Raw genomic sequence first — 23,754 nt, 5'->3', positions numbered from 1 at the left:
AGGTCAATGTCAAGAAAACAAGAACTAATAAAAAATGAAAAAGAACAGGATAAATTAAATAATACCAAAAATACTAATCATAAGAATAATTCAAATCATAATAATCCTTGCATCAACAGTGAGCAGTGTTGGTGATTGCTGAAAATTTGACAGAAGCTGCTCGATTTTTATCTATATTGTATGCAACATTTTCAATCCGGTAGAAGATGCTACAAGAATTCGAGTCTCTCAATGCATGAACCTCGAGAGAATTTTTCTACATTTCTTCGCTCCACTTCATACTCTGAGTATTTCATGGCCCTTAAAAAAATTTCAGTCTGATAATGATCGCCGCTGTGTGGAATTTACCAAGAGAGAATCGCAAGTTGACAATTATCGCAGAAAATCGATTCGATGATTCGACTTGATGATTCTCATACTAGGGTGCAATATTTCAAAACCCTTGTGTGGAGCATTCACATACATTTTCATAGACACAAATTATACAAAGGTTATAAGCACATAGTTAGAATAAGCGGCAATAGTAAAATGATTCTATCGCAATTATCCACTGCCCATACAAAATCGGATCGCGAAACGAGAATAAGCGACCATTTGTTGCTTCAGAGAGAATCCCCACATCAGCGTGCTAGCCGTTAATTCTCAGACGGTTCACCGAGAGAAATTCGCTCTCGCACTAGTGTCTATTCTATGTTAAATGTACCATGCCGGTTTTTTTGTTGTTGCGATGATTTCCGATTCTCTTCGATGGCACTGATTTAATCGTGGAAGAGTTGCGAGTGAGCATTCTTTGATACGATAAAAGCCATCCTTGACAGTGAGCCTGATCAAGTCTCTGTTTATTCAACGGAAACTCCTAGCAAAGTAAGAAACTTATTGAAAATGAGGTGTTTTTTTCGAAAACAACCATATTATAATTGATACATATCAACGAATACAGAAACAAAAACCGATGCATCGTGTAATTACAGAAATAAGAGATATCAAACAAACACTCGTGTTTGCAATCTCAAAATATGAAGAAGAAATGAGAAAATTAAAAGTTAGCAGAGTAGCAATCTATTGCAATGATAAAATATTTGAAATAATACCTATGGAAATGTTTATAGGTCTCGTCCTAAAAACAATTAAAACATTACAAATTATTATCTACAAACCACCGAAGTTTATTAGTAAACCTCAGGAAATACAAACAATATTAAAGAATCACCATGAAATACCAACGGGAGGACACATCGGACAAAACAGATTGTACCTCAAATTAAGAGAAATATATACACGGTAATTTATGAAAAGTTCAATTGCTAATTTCATCAAGGCCTGTGAAATTTGCAAAAAGAACAAAATGATTAAACATACTAAAGAAAAATTACTAATACACCTAACAAACCATTTGAAGTAGTGGCAATCGATACTGTTGGACCATTACCCAAAACAATCCATAATAATAGATACGCTGTAAGCATACAGTGTGAACTAACCAAATACGTTATATATAACCCATACCTACCAAAGAAGCTAACGTTGTAGCTAAAGCTTTAGTAGAAAATTTCAACCTAACTTACGGTAAGTTTCTTGAGGACAGAGGGACCGAATATAAAAACGAGGTTCTAGAACAAATTTGCAAATTGTTAAAAATTAAACAAACCTTTTCGACAGCATAGCATCCTCAGACAATTGGTTCTTTGGAAAGAAATCACAGATGCCTCAACGAGTTTCTGCGATCTTTTATCAACGAACATCAATCTGACTGGGATGACTAGTTACAATACTATGCATTTTCATATAACACAACACCACACTCAGATCATGGGTGTACACCCTACGAGCTAGTGTTTGGAGTAAAAGCCAGACTACCACAAGAAACCTACCCAGACAATATTGAACCAATATATAATTTCGACATGTACAATAAAGAATTACAATACCGACTACACAAATCACACGAAATTGCAAACAAACATCTAATACATCAAAAAGAAATTAGAAAATCAACAACAGATCACCTGTGCAATCCGATAGAAATACATTTGAACGACATAATGTATCTACAAAACGAAAATAGACGCAAGCTAGATCCATTTTATATAGGTCCATTTTATATAATCCCATAAAGCACTTTAGAATGATTTCCCTTCGTGACATCATTCTTCTAAAAGGAGGATGATGTAATATGAGACATTGGCATTAAATCTCTAACACTACCCAGATCACATGCACCTAACAAAAAACCATAAAAATCACCCCGATACGAAAACCTAGAAACATGTCATGAAAACCCAGAAACCCACTTGAAATATAAACTTCACCTACATGAAGCAATTAAAGTGTCAGCACTTACTTCGACTCAACGAAAACACCGCGACCATACGAGAACAATAAATAAGGAAGCGTCATGTTTCAAATCGTTAAGTCACCCAAAACAAAACAGCTATATCATTTCCCTTTTCTTCACGTCCCACACCTCTCTCAATCAAGTGCCATACGACATGACCTAGAATAACAGTAACCCAGGAAAATACACTGACTCGAACCGACACTCACGAGAGTTTAGCCTGACTACTCTCACCCTCTCCTCTCTGTATCACACTCACACACTTGTCTAGAAACAATACTCACTCTAAGGGTAGTAAGGAAGCGAAACTACTTAGGTCAGCGATAAGATCCAATTAGTTGACATCGAGATGGTGAAGAGACGGAGGAGCAAAAATTAGTGACATCAGAAAGATATTGTTAGTTTTTCGATGAAGATGGTGGACAGACGACAGTTGGGGAGGTTCGAGCGGATGTTAGGGTCGAGGTTGAAGGAGGATGTTGTGGAACCCTTCAGCAGATCAGACTTGTAAGTTAATGTTCTTTATGAACTGATATAAGAGCAGCATATAGGGAAGGTCTCGATGGGCCAACACGTATCGTACTGGGACCATGGATGATATACCTCGGTACATACCCAGACAACATGTTCAATGTCGTGATAACCCTTATCGCATGTGCAGAGACCACTCTCCACAAGCCCGATACGCCGGAGGTGCGTATCCAAGGTGTTATGATTAGACATGAGCCGGTACATCACACGAATGAAATCCCGACCCACATTCATCCCTCTGAACCATGGTTTCGTCGATACCTTTGGGATAATGGAGTGTAACCATCGTCCCAGTTCCCCATTACTCCATGAAGTTTGCCAACTTTCGAGCGTTCTTTGACGAGATACACTGAAAAATTCGTTGAAGCAAATTGGTCTTTCATGAATTTCACCTTCTAATGCGCCCACCTTAGCTAACGCGTCTGCCTCTTCATTGCCTGGAATGGAGCAATGCGATGGGACCCAGACTATGGATATTAAATAAAACCGATCAGATAAAGTTCTCAAGTGTTCCCGTATTTTCCCCAGAAAATATGGGGGATACTTTCCTGGCTTCATTGAACGAAGAGCTTCTTTTGAACTTAAACTATCCGTGACAATGAAGTAATGGTCTTTGGGCAAGGTTTCAATTCCCAAGGGTATACTGAATAGCAGCTAATTCTGCGACGTAAACTGAAGCCGGATCATTGAGTTTGAACGAAACGGTGATGTTATTATTGAAGATACCGAAGCCTGTGGACCCGTTGAGATTTGATCCATCAGTGTAAAACATCTTTTCCCAGTCGACTGTTCTGAATTTATTATGAAATATATTAGGGGCCACTTGAGGGCGTATGTGGTCCGGAATTCCACGAACCTGTTCTCTCATGGATGTGTCGAAAAACACAGCAGAATCAGATATATCCGAAAAATGAACACGATTGGGAACGTACGATGAAGGATTAATATTCTGAGCCATGTATTCAAAATACAAGGACATAAAACGAGTTTGTGAATTAAGCTCGATAAGCCTTTCGAAGTTTTCAATCACTATAGGATTCAAGCTGTCGCATCGGATAAGCAATCGATATGAGAGATCCCAGAATCGATTTTTCAGCGGTAAGACACCCGCAAGCACTTCGAGACTCATCGCATGAGTTGACTGCATACAACCTAAGGCAATACGCAAACAACGATACTGTATTCTTTCCAGCTTAATGAAATGCGTATTCGCGGCGGAGCGAAAGCAGAAACACCCATATTCCATTACGGACAATATCGTTGTTTGGTACAGCCTAATCAGGTCTCCTGGGTGGGCACCCCACCAAGTTCCGGTTATTGTACGAAGAAAGTTGATTCTTTGCTGGCGTTTCTGTTTCAGATACCTAACATGACATCCCCAGGTGCATTTGGAGTCGAACCAGACCCCGAGATATTTAAATGTGAAGACCTGAGCTATGTTTTCACCCCCTAGTTGAAGCTGTAGTTGTGCTGGTTCTCGCTTCCTTGAAAATACAACCAGCTCAGTTTTCTCCGTAGACAACTCGATACCCATTTGAAGAGCCCTTGTTGACAAGTTATCGAGGGTATCTTGTAATGGTCCTTGGAGATCGGCAGCTTTGGGTCCTATAATAGACACAACGCTGTCGTCGGTAAGTTGTCTTAGCGTGCAAGATGTATTGATACATTCATCAATGTTGTTTACGTAAACATTGTATAAAAGGGGGCTTAAGCATGAGCCCTAAGGAAAACCCATGTAACTGAATCGTATTGTCGACAAATCACCATGCGCGAAATACATGTATTTCTCGGACAATAGAATATACAAAAAGTTATTCAAAATTGGTGAAAGACCATGCTGATGCAACTTCTCAGATAGGATGTTAATTGAAACTGAGTCAAAAGCCCCCTTGATGTCTAAAAAAAACTTATGCCATTTGTTCTCTACGAGCAAATGCCATTTGAATTTCGGTTGAGAGCAACGCAAGACAATCGTTCGTTCCTTTGCCCCTGTGGAAACCAAATTGTGTATTTGAAAGTAAGCCATTAGACTCGACCCAATTGTCTAGACGAAACAGAATCATTTTTTCGAACAATTTCCGGATACAAGAAAGCAGCAATCGGCCGATACGAATTGTGATCGGAGGCTGGTTTTCCTGGTTTTGAATGGCTATAACTGTTACTTGTCTCCAGTCATGTGGGACAATATTATCCTCAAGAAGCCTGTTGAATAAATTCAATAAGCGTCTTTTAGCAGAGTCAGGCAAAATTTTCAACAAGTTGAATTTGATTTTGTCTAACCCTGGAGCATTTTTGTTACACGACAAGAGCGCAAGTGAGAACTCTACCATCGAAAAAGGTGTTTCGTTTCTGTATGATGAGGCGACGCGCATGATCGTCTGTTCCGGAACAGAATCAGCACATACTTTTTTAGCGAAATCGAATATCCAGCGGTTAGAATATTCCTCGCTTTCGTTCATGGTGTTTTTGTTGCGCTCATTGAGTGCTCATCGATGTTTTTTTGTTAATCCGTCAACAAACTGTCGCCAGTAACCTAGTTTTTTTGATTTAACTAAGTTCTTCATTTGCTTACCTAGCGCCGCGTAATTGCGATAATTATCAGGTGTTCCATATTTTCTGAACTTTTTGATTCATAAAGATCTTTCCGCGTTCAATGATGAGCACGCTTTGTCCCACCACGGGTTGGGAGGACGAATGTTCAGGAATCAGAACAAATTGGCTCAAATGGCACGTTCCCCTTGATATTTGGAGATTTGTGCCTTGCCATCAATTTGTTTTTAGCATCATTTTTCCGATATATAAGAGGGAAAGGAAAGGAAATGGTAAGGGTTGGACTAGGAGGATGGGAAAAATTGACGACACAAAACACATAAAAGCAGAAGTAAATTCTGCACCCCTAAGGGATGCTGAACAATCTGCTGAGGATCACATTTAGTGGAAGCAGAAGTAAATTCTGAACCTCTACGAGGTTCCGAACAGTTTGCTGTTAATAAAACCTCCAACTCCCGAGAGGATTTAGAGATCTTACAAAAGCGACACCATTCTGCACTCCCGGAAGAATGCAGAACGACTCGTAGTATGTACGAGCAGAAGTAAATTCGGTACCCCCAAAGGATGCCAAACAATCTGCTAAACCCTATTTAAGGTGAATACAGAAGGGATTCATTCACTCCAGGAAGAACGATGAACCCTTCTGACTATAGCTCTTTATCACATTTGGTGAGAAACGAGAGAATATCATACACAGACTCCACCATGTATGGAGAACCTAAAACCCGGATACGTAGCTGCGTCAATGCGGGACAGCTACATATCAGATGATATGAAGTACCATAATCGCATTCACACAAATCACACGAATAATACTCAGCTTGTTGAATAGTAGCCATGTGATAATTGAGTTTGCAATGTCCAGTCAGAGCTCTGCTCAGAATACTGCAATGATACTTGGAGAAATGCAGTAGACACTTTGACATTTTCAGATTTAAATCTGGTAGAAATGCTTTTGTCTGAGCGCAAGTTTGCAAGCTGCGCCAGTAGCTGGCATGCTTGAATGCAGCCCAAGAACGAATCTTGTGCTTTATCCAACTAGTTGAAAGTGGTAAAGCTGGTTTAGGACCAACGCGAGTAAATACTCATCCCACGTAACCATTTGAGACCACAAGCGAGTGTGGCTAGTAGCATAATCTAATGGGTTACTGTTACAAAGCCCTGTAACCCTAAGACGGTATGCACAAGATAATGCTTCTTGTTTTAGGAACACATGTAGTGGTTTAATACACAGTAGCGCCTCTAGAGCAGCAGTAGGAGTTGTCGTGAATGCTCCTGTCATCGCCATTATGACCATCCTTTGGAGATGATTTATCTTTGACTGAACTGTCGCGACTTCTCCTTTCTGCCACCATACAAGACATCCATATGCCAAAATTGGTCTAACAATAGTTGTGTAGATCCAATGAATATATCTGGGTTTGAGTCCCCATGATTTTCCAAAAGCTCGTCTGGATTGGCCGGAACCCATGCAAGCTCTTTTAATCCTGAAGTCAATGTGAGAAGACCAATTCAGTTTTGAATCAAAAATAACCCCGACGTATTTAACTTGATCGACCACAGTGACCTCTGAACCGAAGAACTGTAACGGACGAGCTCCTGTTATTATCCTACGATGAGTGAAAAGCACAATTGATATTTTGCCCGGATTTAAAGATAATCCAACCTGACAACACCATTGCTCAACAGACCGCAGGGCTTGCTGCATTAAATCAAAGAGAGTGTTAATGCTTATACCGGCCAGCAATATATGATAATCGTCGGCAAAACCATAAGTCGGAAATCCAGGATTATTAAGTTTCGTTAAAAAAAACCATCAGCGACTAGGTTTCATAAAAGTGGGGATAGTACACCACCTTGAGGACACCCACAGACACTGAGCTTTCTAATCTCTGCTTGCCGAAGCGATGAACAAAGAAGTCGATTGCTAAGCATTGCATGTATCCAATTTGCGAAACTTGAAGGTATGCCATGACCACGGGCTGCTTCCAGAATTGAATTGAAAGACACGTTATCAAAGGCACCTTCAATATCTAGGAAAACTCCCAAGCCAGATTGCTTTTGTGTACACAACATCATGTAACAGGGTTGTAGTGTAGTTAAAAAGATAGTGAAGTACATCACCTTCTTCAGACAAGTGTTTACCATCTGAAGTTCTTAAGAAACTGACATTAAAGTCCTTAGACTTCGAATGTAACTTATTTAATCTGCTAGCCTCGTTGAGACTAGAGACATTTGTGCAGAGGCTTTTCCAACCACTTCGCTCAGGCGATAGAAGAGCGTTTTTGTAAGCCCTTCGAGCCGACACGAATGCCTCCGACCCATCTCTGCGTCGGTGGTTCCAAGCTCTTCTGCATAGTTTCCTTAGTCTAGAAAGTTCAGCATTCCACCAAGGAGTTCTTCTAGTAGCTCGCACAATCCGAAGTGGACAAGCCTCTTCATATGCTGCAACTATGAGTGAATTTGTCTCGTCGACAACATTTTCCAAATCAATTGGGGTTTAAATTGTTGGTTGGTACCCGTAAATCTAGTCGCCAAGCCCTCTTCATAGAGGTCCCAGTTTGTAGATTTTGGATTACGATATGTGATAATATCAAATTTAACGTTTGAATGATCAAAGATTTTCTGAACTTTTTGAATGCTAAAGATCTTTCCGCGTTCAATGATGAGCACTCTTTCTCCCACCACGGGTTGGGAGGACGAATGTTAGTATTCGCGCCGGGTACACGTTTCGTCTGAGCTTGAATCGCGGAGTCGATAATCAAGCCAGCCAAAAACGTGTACTCTTCCTCCGGAGGAAGTTCTTGTGTTGTTTTGAGTTTCTCAGACATCGAATAAGCGTATTCTTTCCAATCAATATTTCGTATGAGGTCATACGAAACATTGATTGTCTCCGATGGTCGTAATCCGCAGGTGATTGAAATTACGATAGGTTGATGATCGCTACCGTGGGGATCAGGGATCACCTTCCACTTGCAATCCAATCGAGGCCCTTGGAGTAATATAGATCGAAGCAATGCAAAGGTCTTTGCCTTCGATTGTAACATGACATGTGACAACTTCAATACCTGGTACCGGAGGTTAATTCGAAAGAAGGAATAACACTTTTTGATCCCCAAAAGTACTCCTCCGTAGGGATCATATCGATCCAGGCGAATTATGTTAAAATCGTGGAAGTTGAGGGTTACATTTGAGGTCAGGCAGGTTTCACACAAAGCAAATGCGTCGCATTTTAAACTATTTAAAAGAACTTTGAAGGAATCAATTTTCGGGAGGATACTTCTGCTATTCCACTGTAGTACAGTGATTGCATCCTTAACCTCGTTCGATGTATTAGCCATCAAAGGATACAATCTCTGAAAGAAGGAGCCATTTTGCAGTCAACTGCTTCAAAAATGTTTTAATTGTTGGCATAAATGTCATCAACAGACTCTTGAGAGGATCAGTGACATTGAAGGATCTAAGAATCCAGTCCACAATGTTAGAGAATTTCAATATTTCAGCACTTGATTTATTCTCAGTTTGCATTTTAGGGGTACTCGGGGTTTTTGGTGTACCGGGAAGTGCAGGAAACTCTTGTCTGATGCTAAGTTCGCTAGACCAGGAGCCTTTTGCTTCGGTTTTTGGGAAGCACTTCGACTATTTGTAATTTTTTTGATCCCCGCAATGGATATCCTTGGGCATTCACAAGGCAGTTTAGGAGATGAGATCGTCCTTCTTTTCTTAGAACCGCTAGGCATAGTAAAGGATGATCCCTCTTGAGGGTCATCGGAATCATTCTCGTCGGTAGGCAAACAATCAATGAGATTCATCGATTCGACAGGTGGCATGGTGTTCTTCAGCATCTCTGCGAAAGTTCGTTTGGAACGTTCTTTAAGAGATTGCTTCAATTTTTCTTCGCGCAGTTTGTACGCGGGACATGAATTCAATTCATGTGGGTTTTCCCCACAGTAAAGACACTTTGAAGCTTTTTTGCCACATGATTCGTCTGCATGTTCCCCTCCACATTTAATGCATCTTTGCTTATTGCCGCAGTAGGTGCTGTGTGACCCAGCTGCTTGCAATTGGTACAATTCATTACCCGCGGTACAAATAAGCGTACAGGTAAGCGAACCTTGCCCAGAAGGACGTAATTGGGAAGAGCAGATCCAGTGAAAGTTACCCGAAATGAGTCTGATGAAGAATAAGTTTTTGTCTTATCTTCTGCAATTTTTACTGAACGCAATTGCTTGCAGTCCAGTATTTTTACATTCTGAAGAGCAGGATCTCTGAAACAGCCAACCCACTCTTCAGAAGGCATTCGCAGGTCAAACTCGCCTCACTACCCACGCCGTCAATCTCCACTTCCCGAGCTGGTATGTAAACGCGGTAATTCCTCGTAAAGGCATCATGGCGAACGATCTGATTTGCCATTCGTACCACATCTCTCCGATCGATCGGACGTTATTTCGTGCTCTTAAGAAGTGCCGTGTGTGTTTTTCCTTGCTAAAGGTTTTTTTTCTCACACATTCGATAGTTTACCAGACTAGTATAATAGTGATCAGACGGTGCCTATCATCAAAAACTGCCGTTATTCTATTGTGTATCCAAGAGGGTTAGCACTTTGTTTGCGGTGCTAGTGATTGTTCCCGTGCGAAGGTTCCGCACACTAGCAGCAGAGACAATCATCTTGCTGACCTTGAACTGGATTAGTGGTGTCTAGCTAAGTATAATCCAATTGTGTTTTGTTTTTATCATTCTATCATTTATCTCAATATATCTCAATAAAGCGTTTGTTTACTTTACTATGAACGAGGGGGGAGGGCGTCCTCCCTCAATTGATAATCTCTCCATAAAAATGGATGGCATAGAATTCCTGGATAATTTATCTTCCCCTGATAACCCCTCTCGCACACGCGTGTGGCCAACCGGATCTACGGGGCCCTATGTGGTATACTTCCGGTCCAAAAGAGAACAATCACTCAATTTGATGCAAATATTAAGTGAGCTGGCTAAGTACTACTCGGACGTTATCCAGATAGCAAAAGTTGTCGAGCGAAAAAGTTGAAAGTTGTCGTGAAAACCATCGAGCAATCGTATATCCAGCGATCAGAATATTCTTCATTTTCGTTCGTGGTGTTATGGATACGCATTCGTCGGGCCGTGTTCCAAAGAGTGCTCATTGATGCTTCTCTCGATAATTCGTCTACGAATCGACGCCAATAACTGCTTTTCTTCGCTTTAATTATGCTTTTCAATTTAGCGTCTGATGCCGCATAGTTTCTATAATTATCAAGTGTTCCGTTTTTCCTAAACTCGATAAATGATGAAGCCCTCTTCGCGTTTAGTTCTGAGCACTCTTTGTCCTACCAGGGGTTTGGAAGACGGATTTTCACGCCGGGTACACGTTTCGTCTGAGCTTGAATCGCGGAGTCGAGAATCAAGCCAGCCAAAAACGTGTACTGATATCATTGAGCCGCTGATATCCAACCGAGGCTCTTGGGGGAATGTAGATGGAAGCAATGCAAAGGCCCTTGCCTTTGATTGTAACATGACATGCGACAACTTCAATACTTGGTATCGAGGGGAGGTTAATGCGATAGAAAGAATAGCACTTTTTGATCCCCAAAAGTACTCCTCCATAGGGATTATCTCGATCCAGACGAATAATGTTAAAATCGTGAAAGTTTAAGGGTATTTCATAAGTTAGCCAAGTTTGAAAATTTGGAAGGATCTATTCTTGGGAGTATACTTCTACAATTCCACTGTATAACAGTGATTGTATCCGTGACCTTTTTGGGTGACTTAGCCATCGAAGGATACAATCGCTGAAAGAAGGGGCCATTTCGCAGTCAACTGCATCAAAAATGGCTTAACTGTAGGAATAAAAGCCATTATCAGGCTTTTAAGAGGTTCTGAAATATTGAAAGTAGACATGATCCAGTCCACAATATCAGAGAATTTAACAAACCCAGTATTTGGTAAATTTTCTGACTGATCTTTAGGGACTTTCGGGGGTTTTGAAGTCCCAGGAAGAGATGGAAATTCTTGCTCGGAATTTAATTTTCCAAGGCCTGGAGCTTTTTTCTCTGGTTTTTTGCCATCACTACCAGTTGTTGTAATTTTTCGAGACCCGTCAGAGGACACCTTCGAACCCTTACTAGGGAGCTTTTGAAAAGATTTATTTCTTCTCTTTCTGTATGATGAGCTAAGAGGGACAGCCGAAGATGTACCTTCGAGGGGGTCATCATATTCGCTCTCGTCAGTTGCCAAACAAGCCTACAGTTGCCAAACAAGCGTATAGGTTTACTGGAGGCGTAGCACTCTTCAACATTTCAGCAAAAGAACGCTGTGAATGTTGCTTAAGTGAACGCCTCATCTTATCCTGGCGCAATTTGTACGCGGGACAATCAGAGAGGTCATGCGGCCCCTCCTTACAGTAGAGACACTTTTCATTGTCTCCACATAGATTGTTGAAATCCGTCCATCTTCAACGGAGATATCGACATTTTTGTGTAAGTGACTTTTCCCCTATTCCAGCAGTAGGAGTTTTGTGCATTGTATGACAAAGCAATGCGTGAAAGCAACGTGAAACACGATTTTTCATACTATTACATACAATTATATCTAAGTACCAAACAGACTGTGTACAGCATCCTTTTTCATGACATTTTGCATCGTACCAATTTTAGCACCGTTCGTTTTTGGCAACTTAATCGTTCGATAATGACATATGTAAACTACATGATGGCAACATTTTCGAGTTGATAGCAATTCCATAACTATACTGATTTAAACTACTTGTACGGCGTACAATGTAGGGATAATGGCACAGGAACAAATCTCTTCAGTGGGCAATCTAATTCCGCTACGGCTAACACCAACACACCAGAGAATTAAAATTGTCCGTACAGTTCGAACCGGTGTCCACAACAGATTACCTTGGGTAGGGTCTGATTGAGGATCGGATCGATAGACAAATTTTTGTGGTTCTCTCGGCGGTGCTCCAGAACGGATGGACGAAGTTCGATAGCGACTCGGAACGCTGAAACGAACTATACTCGATGGCGACAGGCTCAAAAGCAGCAGCAATCGGAATTCTCACTCAAGCAGTGGATACCAAACCTCAAATGGTGTTCTTTCGGTGGCAGAAAAGAAATTCCAGGTTTAACTCTTTAATTTTATTTCGCGATGTTTACTGTACAATGGTTACAACAATAATAAATTTTAGTGCGTGAAACGATTTCTTATATACTATTTTTCAGTTCGACGTGTGCATTCATTCAGCAAGGATTAAGCCCCACCCCCTTTCAATACAACAACACGAATTGCGTGTTAGCAGAGAATGCTTGTATGGGGAGACTTTCCTGTGCGGACATGAATGGACATGATCAATGCGTGTGAATTTTAGGGAACAGATACAAGCTATTGGATTAAATTTGAGTTCAGTGGGGAATATGGGAACGGGAATGTATGACAAAACAATCATTTTGGGAAAAGACAAGACATGAGTAATTTTTTCCCTACATTATGCGTTCGGTATCGAACATTCACCCGCCGGGCTACTATGTGGATCTGTAGATGCGAGTGCTTGATCATTCTCTTCAATTGGCAGAGGTGCGAGTTTGGATACTGAACGACGGTATACCCCAGTCGATGTTTGTACGTCTACTACTCTGACTATAGAATCATTGCCAGGATACACATTTAAAATTTTGCCCAATTTCCATGACTGGGAAGGAAGGTTGTCTTCCTTTATTAAAACAATGAGCCCAGGCACCACGTTGGGGGAACCTTTTATCCACTTAGAACGAGCCTGTAGTGTATTGAGATACTCGATTGACCAACGTTTCCAAAACTGTTCTTTAAGAGACTGCAAATAGTTCCATCGGAATAAATAATTAACAGGTATATCTTTAGTACTGGGTTCAGGGATAGCAACTAGTTCTCTGCCAATCAGAAAATGTCCCGGAGTCAAGGCACAAGGTTCATGTGTGTCCGATGATATTGCAATGAGTGGGCGCGAATTTAGGACCGCTTCAATTTGCGTGAGAACAGTATAGAATTCTTCAAACGTGAGACAAGCATTGGACAGAATCTTACGCAAATGAGTTTTCGTACTTTTCACACCAGCCTCCCACAATCCGCCAAAATTAGGAGATCGTGGCGGAATGAATTTCCATACAATTTCTCTTGCGGAACAAAACTGGTCTATTTTTCCCTTGGCCTGATCGTCGCGAAACATCAAATAAAGTTCATGGAGATCTGATCTGGCACCAACGAAATTTGAGCCGTGATCGGAGTGTATTTCTTCTACTAATCCTCTACGACTAACAAATCGGTGCAAAGCAGCTATAAATGCCGCTGACGACAAGTCAGAAACCAATTCTAGGTGAATGGCTTTGGTAGCAAGGCATATGAATATACAGATGTAAGCCTTTACTCGAACGAATTTTCGGAGACCAGTCCTCACAAATATCGGTCCGGCAAAATCTACACCTGTCTTGGAAAATGGATCAGATGGAACAACACGGGCTGCTGGTAAACTACCCATCATGGGTTGAAGACATTATGGACGAGATCGGAAACAGATTATACATTTTCTTAGCACTTTACGAATGGTTGATATGGCATTAATTATCCAAAATCTCTTACGCAAAAGTGACATCAAGCCGGAGGGACCTAAATGAAGGTTTTCTGAATGCATGTCTCGGATTAATAAATCCCAAACTGGATTTTTACTCGTTACTAATATTTGATGTTGGGCTTCATAAGGTAGACGAGAGTTTTTTAATCTTCCACCAACTCTTAATAAACCATCCACAAACACTGGATCAAGCGTGCCTAGATGGCGACTAGGTTTTCCTGATGAAATCAAACGAATTTCATCCGACATTTCAAGCCGTTGAATCAAACCAACTATAGTAAGCATTGACTTTCGTAATTCTAGTACCGTCAACGCTTTGGAATGCACACGATTTGTATGGCTAGATCTACAATTAGCTGCAAATCGTAGGACATATGCAATAACTCTTTGCAATTTCCGAAACGAACTGTAGGCTACAAGAAAAGGAACATCTTGTAAAACAACTGCGGCAGACATAATTGTCACATTTTGTATGATTTCCGGAAGCTCTGCATCCAGAGGAATATCAGGATAGAAGGTTTCGTATCGATGGGATTTTAGAAAACAAGCTCCGTTCCACCATAAATTATTGTTCGAAAGAGCCTGCGGGAGTTGCCCTCGGGACACAATATCGGCTGGATTATCCTCCGAACGTACATAAGACCAAAAAAAGCTTTCGGTGATGGTGTTTATCTCTGTCACACGATTGCGAACAAAAACTTCAAGTTGAATGGGAGACTTCTTTAACCAAGCTAGAACAATACGACTGTCGGACCATAGACAGACGCGCCGAACTCAAAGATTCTCTGAATAAAAGCCAAGACTGCAATATATCGTTTTCTAATGGATCATCCCATCTTAATCCATCTTTCCATAAACGCTGCATAATTTCCTTCGCCAGAACTATTACCGGGGCCACCAACCCTAAAGGGTCGAACAGACGGGAGATCTCAGAAAGAACAATACGTTTGGTTGGTATAGACGAAGTTGGTTTCAAATCACAATGGAAACGAAAAATATCGTTTTCAGGGTCCCACAGTAGCCCTAGAGTTTTGATAACCTTCTTTATATCAGAAGATTCGAATTCAAGAAACTTTTCGCGATCTTCTTCAGGAACAGTATCAAGAATAGTGGAATCACTCGCACACCATTTATGCACCGGGAAGCCACCGGAATCAAACAAGTTTGTTAAATCACAACGAAGTTTAATGGCCTTTTCAATGGTATCTGCTCCAGATACCACGTCATCTACGTAGCAATCTTCTTCAATTGCCTTAGATGCTAATGGTAAACGGTGATATTCATCTCTAGCTAATTGTAATAATGTTCGGGTGGCCAAAAATGGGGCGCTAGATGTTCCATAGGTAACGGTTGTCAATTCAAGGATTTGTAAGGAGTCATCGGGACTATCCCTCCAGAAAATTCGTTGTAAGCTGGAATGATTTTCATTAACACGGATTCTTCTGTACATTTTAGAAATATCAGCTGTTATTGCGAAACGATGTTTTCTTAATCTGAGAATTATGGAGAAAAGATCATCTTGAACTGTGGGTCCAATCATCATAACGTCATTTAGTGATGGACCAGTTGCTCGAGCCGAAGCATCAAAAACAACTCTCAAACGTGTGGTGGAACTGCTTGGTTTCAGAATTGCGTGGTGTGGCAAATAATGAATAAGTTTTCCAGAGAGATCGTCGGATTCGAGAACTTGTTTGCAATGGGATAACAATTTGTATTCATTAATGAAATCAGTATAAGCCTTTTTCAAATCGGGATTTTTCTTGAAATGATGCTCAAGAATGTGGAAACGTTTAAGAGCTAATGAGCGATTATTTTGTAATTCGCTAACGGCTTCCTTAAGTGGCAGATGAACAGTATAGGTGCCATCGTGGTTACGAATTGTGGTTGAACGGAAAATTTGCTCACATTCTTGCTCTTCTTTGGACACAGCATCAACAAGTTCGACCGATTAAACATTCCAAAATTTTTCGATGCTTTCCGAAAGTTGTTTGAGATTAGCTGTTCAACAATGCTGATTTTCATGCAGATCTTCAGCACCGCCAGCAACAACCCATCCCAAACGGGTTTCCTTAAGGATTGGTAAATTTTTACCGAATATTATCTGCCCGGGGAGCATTAAATGGAAAAACAACTTAATTCCAATTAATAGGCTAACTTCTCCTGGGGAATGGAAAGCAGGATCGGCAAGAGATAAACCGGAGGGAATATTCCAAGACCGATAGTCTAATTTTTGTCCTGGAAGGGGACCAGTCACCACATCGGTGACCAAACATTCTATTTGAGCATGATAATCAGTACAACGGGAATGGAACCTAAGTGTTGCCTTTTTATCCAACACCGATCTTTTACCGGTGGCACCAAATACTTCAACATGAGTTGGTATCTGTTCTATTTCCAAGTACTCAACAAGGGAACGGGAAACTAAATTTGGTTGGGAACCACAAAGCACGGCAGGGATGGGGATTTCCATGGCTGTCCAAGACGTCAACCATGGCCGTTAGTAAAGTAGTGCTATCCGATCGACGAACCTTGTGAATTGAATTGGAAAAAGACGATTCATCTACGGGTTGGGGAGATGATTGAGAACTAATGATCACTTGACAATCTCCTGATTTTGGTTTTGGATTATCAGATTTCAAGTTATCAGTAACAGATTTTGGATCGTTTACGGCGGGATTTATATTGGGCTTTGTTATCTTGGGCTCATGTAGCAATGTGTTGTGTCTATTTTGACACTCCGTGCAAGTTCTGTTGGACGTACATTTCGAAGAAATATGGCCTTTCCTCAATCATTTCTCTTACCTTAACTCTACGTTGGGGTACCGTTAAAGCAAGAAACTTATCGCACTTATAATTGGGATGGCTCGCACTACAAATCTCACAAGTAGCACTACTATTAGAAACGGGTGCAATCGTAGCAAATGATTTCGCTGGGGGCAGTTTTGAAGTAATTTTCTGACTAATATCCTTGGTTGATGTTGACTTAGGATGACTGGATTCGCAACGTTCAAGCAAAGAACATCGCTCCTTCAAAAATTGAATGGTGTCTTCATACTTGGGAATCTGCTTATGAGGAATGGTTGCTTCCCACTGTTTCCTTGTCTCAGTGTCGAATGCATCAGATAGAACGACGACGACAAAACGTTCAGAAACGCCTTGTAGATCCTGTTTCAGCAGCCTCAAACCTTCGACGTGACGAGTTGTTTCGTTTAAAAGCTCCCTCATTTGCTTGGAGCATTCCTTATGCATGCGTTTAAGGCTCAGCAATCCATGGATGTGAGAGTCCACTGCTTTCCTTTCATCTTCGTATACGTCCAGCAGTAGCTCCCAAGCGTGGGCGTAATTTCCTTCTCTAAGCGTTTTTGGATCGATGAGTTTGGCTGCGGAACCGCCAGAAATTGCCCTCTCGAGGTGATGCAATTTGACGGCATCAGAGTCTCTGGATTTTGATATGATGTCCGAAAACACCTGCTGAAATCTCGGCCAATTTTCCGGTTTCCCATCGAACGAAGGAATGGGAATCGGAAGCGGTTGCTGTTGGACTACAATCTGCGGTTGATACACACTTGAAGGAAGAACTGCTGACCCTGTTGGCAAGATTGGTTGCGGGCTCGACGATTGAATGAGTGCTTCCACCATAGTTGCAGTTTCAGTATGCAGTGATTCAAATTGGAGATACGTGGCATCATTATCATCTAACTTTTCAGGCGGTGATAGTCCAATAATTTGATGGTGTAAATTTAGATACTCCTGATAAAGGGCTTCTAAATTTCTTAAATACACTTTTAACTGAGCTAGTGTGAACTGCACAGCGCCAGCACCCGACACTTCTTCGACGGTTTTACGGATTCTGGTCACTTTTGCCTTGGTTTGACCACGAAGATGCACGAGTGTTTTTAACTCGACCATTTTATCACTTTTTTTGCGGCGTGTACATTAACGACATCTGTTCAATTCAAACAATCACTTATTTAGTTCAATCAAGCACAAACACTATTGTCTTAAATGTTCAATCACTTGGGTGTTCACCATTAACTGTCTTGCCGAAACTTGTTCGGACGTGTTTCCACTTGTTCACTAGTCTCTCGCGCGGACTATACTTTCGAACGCGAACGACTCAAATCTGGTCAAAATGTTTACGGATTTCACTTCTCCACCAGAGCAGGATAAAACTACTCCAGCTGCAATCGCAAGCTACCGATGCTGCTATCCGGTTCGAAGGACCAAAACAATGAACGGCGTACAATGTAGGGATAATGGCACAGGAACAAATCTCTTCAGTGGGCAATCTAATTCCGCTACGGCTAACACCAACATACCAGAGAATTAAAATTGTCCGTACAGTTCGAACCGGTGTCCACAACAGATTACCTTGGGTAGGGTCTGATTGAGGATCGGATCGATAGACAAATTTTTGTGGTTCTCTCGGCGGTGCTCCAGAACGGATGGACGAAGTTCGATAGCGACTCGGAACGCTGAAACGAACTATACTCGATGGCGACAGGCTCAAAAGCAACAGCAATCGGAATTCTCACTCAAGCAGCGGATACCAAACCTCAAATGGTGTTCTTTCGGTGGCAGAAAAGAAATTCCAGGTTTAACTCTTTAATTTTATTTCGCGATGTTTACTGTACAATGGTTACAACAATAATAAATTTTAGTGCGTGAAACGATTTCTTATATACTATTTTTCAGTTCGACGTGTGCATTCATTCAGCAAGGATTAAGCCCCACCCCCTTTCAATACAACAACACGAATTGCGTGTTAGCAGAGAATGCTTGTATGGGGAGACTTTCCTGTGCGGACATGAATGGACATGATCAATGCGTGTGAATTTTAGGGAACAGATACAAGCTATTGGATTAAAGTTGAGTTCAGTGGGGAATATGGGAACGGGAATGTATGACAAAACAATCATTTTGGGAAAAGACAAGACAGGAGTAATTTTTTCCCTACATTATGCGTTCGGTATCGAACATTACTTATAGCAATAAATGTTGGAAGAACATAACACCCATATACCATTCGCATCAGTTCGTCGAGATCAGCAAATGCGTGTGTGACAAATAATTTCACTCAATTTTCTCGAAGATTACTTAACCGTTTTCTACAAACTCAGATTCATATGAAAAGTCGTCCTTAACAAGATTCCTAAATTATGTTTGGATCGGATTTCTGATTCCGGAACTACAGGATGAAATATGAAACGAAATTAAAATTGTGTAACCCATTTTTATCGTAGATGGCAGCAGAGATGTCTATCTCCTCTGTGTGACGAAGAGCAAGCAAAATTTCTCCCCTCGCACTGACAACTTCAACGAGAGCTCTTCTCTTTCACATTTATACACCGCTGTTGTGTAAGTGTGCACGCATCATGAGTGCGTTTGTTTATTTCCTTTTACCTCTTCCACTGAATCGCACCAAAGTGCTAGAGCATTAGCTAATAAATTCTCTGAGGAGGATGCAGATACTTTCACAGAGGTGTACACGCCGGTGAGCACTCTGCTGTATGGTTTTCGTAGATGAAGCGTGGACACGCAAAATCAGCAAAATAAAACAATTTATCGTAAAATTTTCGGTTTTCCTTGCAAATTTTTCATAGCAAGGCCAGATCTACTCTCTATTAATTGAAGTTCACAGAAGTGTTCGCTCACAATCACGCGCCAGTGGTCACTTGGGTGTATTTAGACGAGAGCACGTGTGAGCGATTCATGCGAAGAGAATGTGTTTCACTCGCGCCAGCTGCTTTAACCACAAGCACACACTCAAATGCTGTCTATTCGACACTGAGAAGAAGTGCCCTTTCCTCTTTGTGCGGTGCTTCGTTTTTTTCATCTTTGGTGTGGTAAAAATCTGACTCTAGCGTGTATAACTCTGGTGAAATGCCATCTCTGGATGGCAGAACCGATCTAAGATTCAACTGAAATCTAATAATAATCTAAGATTCAAATGAAAAGTTCTAAGATCCTATAAAACATCTTGATTTTCAGTCAGATCCAACCTCCGGTTTAGGGGATACAGGGTGATTAATATAAAAATGTCTATTTCACATAAATTAATCAGGCTCATCGGGTTTGCAGATTTGGATAGTCGATAACCAAATAAACATATTTCAGTTGTAGTGGTATTCAGTTTTCGATTCGGTAGGTACCCAAAAATTTAATTCGCGCTACGATTTCTCAAAGATGACTATACTGATTTTCAAACAGTTTGAATCAAATGTAAACTATACAGCTCCTGAGATGGCTAGATACTTATGGTACCATACAGAATAGGTGAGTTTTATTCGATTCCAGCTTCCGATTCTGGAATTACAGAGTAATGAGTTTTTAAAATTCAAGCCGATATAGAAAATGACAATACCAAAAAGCTTCAAAGTTGAATTCACAGCTATTGCAACTTGTTCGTCATATTAATTTATGGTCATATGAATTGTTTTCGTTTATGCTGGTTCCTGAATACCGGTTTTGGAAGTACCGTAAATAATGGCGAAAAATTCTAAAGTGGAACTTACTTCGACATATCATGGAATGTTCAATCGATTATTACACTTTTAGATTCAAATCCGATTCGATTTGCAGTTTCGACATTATAGGGTAATGAGTAAATAGAACTTTAAATTGCCGCTTGAAACGACGGTCATTAAATTAATGTCATGAGAACTAAAACACCGAAAAATATTCATCCAACAAACAAATGCGGTTGATAAAAAAAGGTATCATCTCACTGCTAGGTGGATTAAGCACGTTTTTCACTATACACTGTCCATTGAATTTGTTAACTATATAACTATATAGCAGCTGGCTAACGGTACCACACAGTGCTTCTTTACACAGCTGACAATCGACATTGAGGACGGATTAATTCGTACTATCACTCGACCGCACTGATGCAGACAATAGAATACGGAATGTCCTTGAAAGCGGAATAAAACAATTCAATTCAGTATATATATATATATATATATATATATATATATATATATATATATATATATATATATATATATATATATATATATATATATATATATATATATATATATATATATATATATATATATATATATATATATATATATATATATATATATATATATATATATATATATATATATATATATATATATATATATATATATATATATATATATATATATATATATCTATATATATAAAAATGCAGAGATCATTCATTGTAATCGCATCACGTAAGAACGGATGGACGGATTGAGATGCTTTTTTTTTGTTTGATCAGTTTTTACCCCCCACCGGGTTCGTACATAAAAAAAATAGGAAAACTTACCGGAAAAGTGGGAAAAACCAATAAAGTTATTTTGTATGGACAATGGAATTTTCCACTGAAAAAGTCGTCAATGATTGCTAGATCTACAATTGATGTTTGGCGCGCAAGGAGATGCTCAGTATTTCGCCGTTGAAGAAAAGAATACTAGATCTTTGGATAATCGTTTGGCGCGCAACAAGTAGATTTGGGTGGAGATTTTACATGCATGATTGATTCGTCATTTGGAAACACGTGCTTAATAGGGTATCAAAATCATTACTTGCCAAATGACTGTTTTAGCTATACCGTAAACAGAAACACAAGTTCTAATGTCATTTACCAGTAGATGTAGTTAGATGAATTATGTTGGCCATCGTGGGCGTGAGTTGAACAAATCAAATTATGTAACGATTTTTTACGTATCACTGTTAGGATTCTGCTGTTGAAATAATGAGTTCAGATGAAAATATTTTCCTGGCATTTAGCATGCTGAAGTTTGTTCAGCCGATTCGGGTAAGTTTTCAAGAGTGGTTTACTTCAAAACGGTCTGCTTAGGATGCTATTCATGACATTTGTAAGCTGCTTAAGTCAAATCATTTCATTTTCCGAACTTTGGATTACTTGACGAATTACCATATGCGAATCGTGAATATCATATCTGAAGGAGAAATCGTGGCATGTAAGAACCATTAGTTGTGAGATCTATGTTTTATACATTGGCTTTAACGATAAGAAGAATACTGGTATAATCACTCCTCATGTTCACTCCGCTAGAACAGAATATTGATTCTCAGGACTGAATACTAAGCAAACCGAGGCTCGACGAATGAAAAGCCTTTTGATACAATTCTGCCCGTCGAGCAAACCGTGGCTCGACGAATGAGAGGCCTTTTGATACAATTCTTGAACGAATATAGCGTTCATGTCAAAGTTAATGGACACAATATTTAATAAAAGGGTAACTTGAACTTTCGAATGTCCAAGTATTTTTCATTTTATCGCTAATTCGTTAATCGAAAATTGATCCTGTCATTATCCTGCTACGAACATTCATCAAACACGACTAAGTAATATCACTAGCGGTGAAGTAGGTTATGGACAACCGTTGAAAATTAGTTTATTACTTTCGATAATCCCTAAGGATTTGCTATTAAATTTTAAACGTCTCCAGTACACATAAGTCTTAATATTCAATGATAAACAACAATCCCCGAGGACTGCTTTTGGAAATTTGTGGGGTCAATTTAAAGTATTTATCTTGGTCATCTCTTTTTCATCCATCTGTTAATTTATTTATTTGTTTATTTAGGAGCAAGGGAAAAGCGTGCTGGAGCTGAGATTTTGGTTCTCCTTCTCCAGCAGGCATAAAACCTTCTCATCTTTTGTATCAACAAATAACATTTGACCAAATGATACATAACGAAATCTTAAATTACCCTTATTTAAACTACAAAGCTAACTAACAACTATTCATATTGACTAATTATCCTAATAAAACTAGCGGAAAAATATTTGGAGAAAACGGGTTTTAATGGCGTTACGAGATAAATTGAAATTAAATCCATCAGAGCAAGTATTGAATACGCGACATATACTCGAAAACGGTTCAATGAACCCATAGTTAGTTCTAGCACGAGGAATTCTGAGAAAGGGATTGAACCGCAAATTACGCCGAAGAATGTCAAAACTTAGCTGTTGTAGGAGATCTGCACTATCAATTCGAGATTGGATGAGGTCCGTGACGAAAACAGCTTTTTGTGTATCACGGCGGACAGATAGCAAATCGAAGTGTATGTCTACAACGATTTTCGTAGCTTGGAAGATTAAATGGATCTCTCCAGGGCAGGCGACGCAAAGCAAAACGAATGAACTTGCACTGAACAGTTTCAATGCGTAGCTTATCTGTTTGATAATATGGTGCTCAAACAACAACAGCATACTCGCGAACTAGAGCGCAATATAACGATTTCAGGCAGTATATGTTATTGAAATTTTTTGAGACGCGAAAGATGAATCCTAGCATCTTTAATGCTTTAGAGAGGGTATATTCTATGTGATCTTTGAAACTATGTTTTGAATCCAATAACACTCCTAGATCCTTAATTGATGTCTCCCGTTTTAGTACAGCTTGCGAAATAGTGTAATCATACATGATCGTGGTTCGTTTACGAGAGAAGGAGATAACGAAGCATTTGAAGGCGTTGATAACCATTCTGTTGACGTTGCACCAGTTAGAAAATACATCCAACTGTGACTGCAAGAAGTTTGAGTCTTTCAGATATTTGATGAGATGAAACAGTTTGAAATCGTCGGCGAATGATAGCTTCATGCATTGCATTGCGAAATTCAGATCATTTGGATATAGCAGAAATATGAATGGTCCTAGATGGCTTCCCTGAGGAACACCAGAGCTCACGATGAATGATA

At 40.0% G+C, this 23,754-nt stretch overlaps 2 protein-coding genes across 7 annotated transcripts in view; both read right to left on the bottom strand.

Moving 5' to 3' along the window:
- The window catches only part of LOC131427393 (uncharacterized), a 341,222-nt gene extending 320,333 nt beyond the window's left edge, over nucleotides 1-20,889 (bottom strand). The window contains exon 1 of the mRNA XM_058590548.1: nucleotides 20,558-20,889. The gene's annotated coding sequence lies outside the window, so the exon portion shown is untranslated. The remainder of the gene's footprint in view (nucleotides 1-20,557) is intronic.
- The window catches only part of LOC131427388 (calcineurin-binding protein cabin-1-like), a 1,620,795-nt gene that overhangs the window by 18,467 nt on the left and 1,578,574 nt on the right, over nucleotides 1-23,754 (bottom strand). The window lies entirely within an intron of this gene.

This window comes from Malaya genurostris, chromosome 2 (genome assembly GCF_030247185.1).
Source record: "Malaya genurostris strain Urasoe2022 chromosome 2, Malgen_1.1, whole genome shotgun sequence".
NCBI lineage: Eukaryota > Metazoa > Arthropoda > Insecta > Diptera > Culicidae > Malaya > Malaya genurostris.
This window is presented reverse-complemented; position numbering and strand designations above follow the sequence as displayed.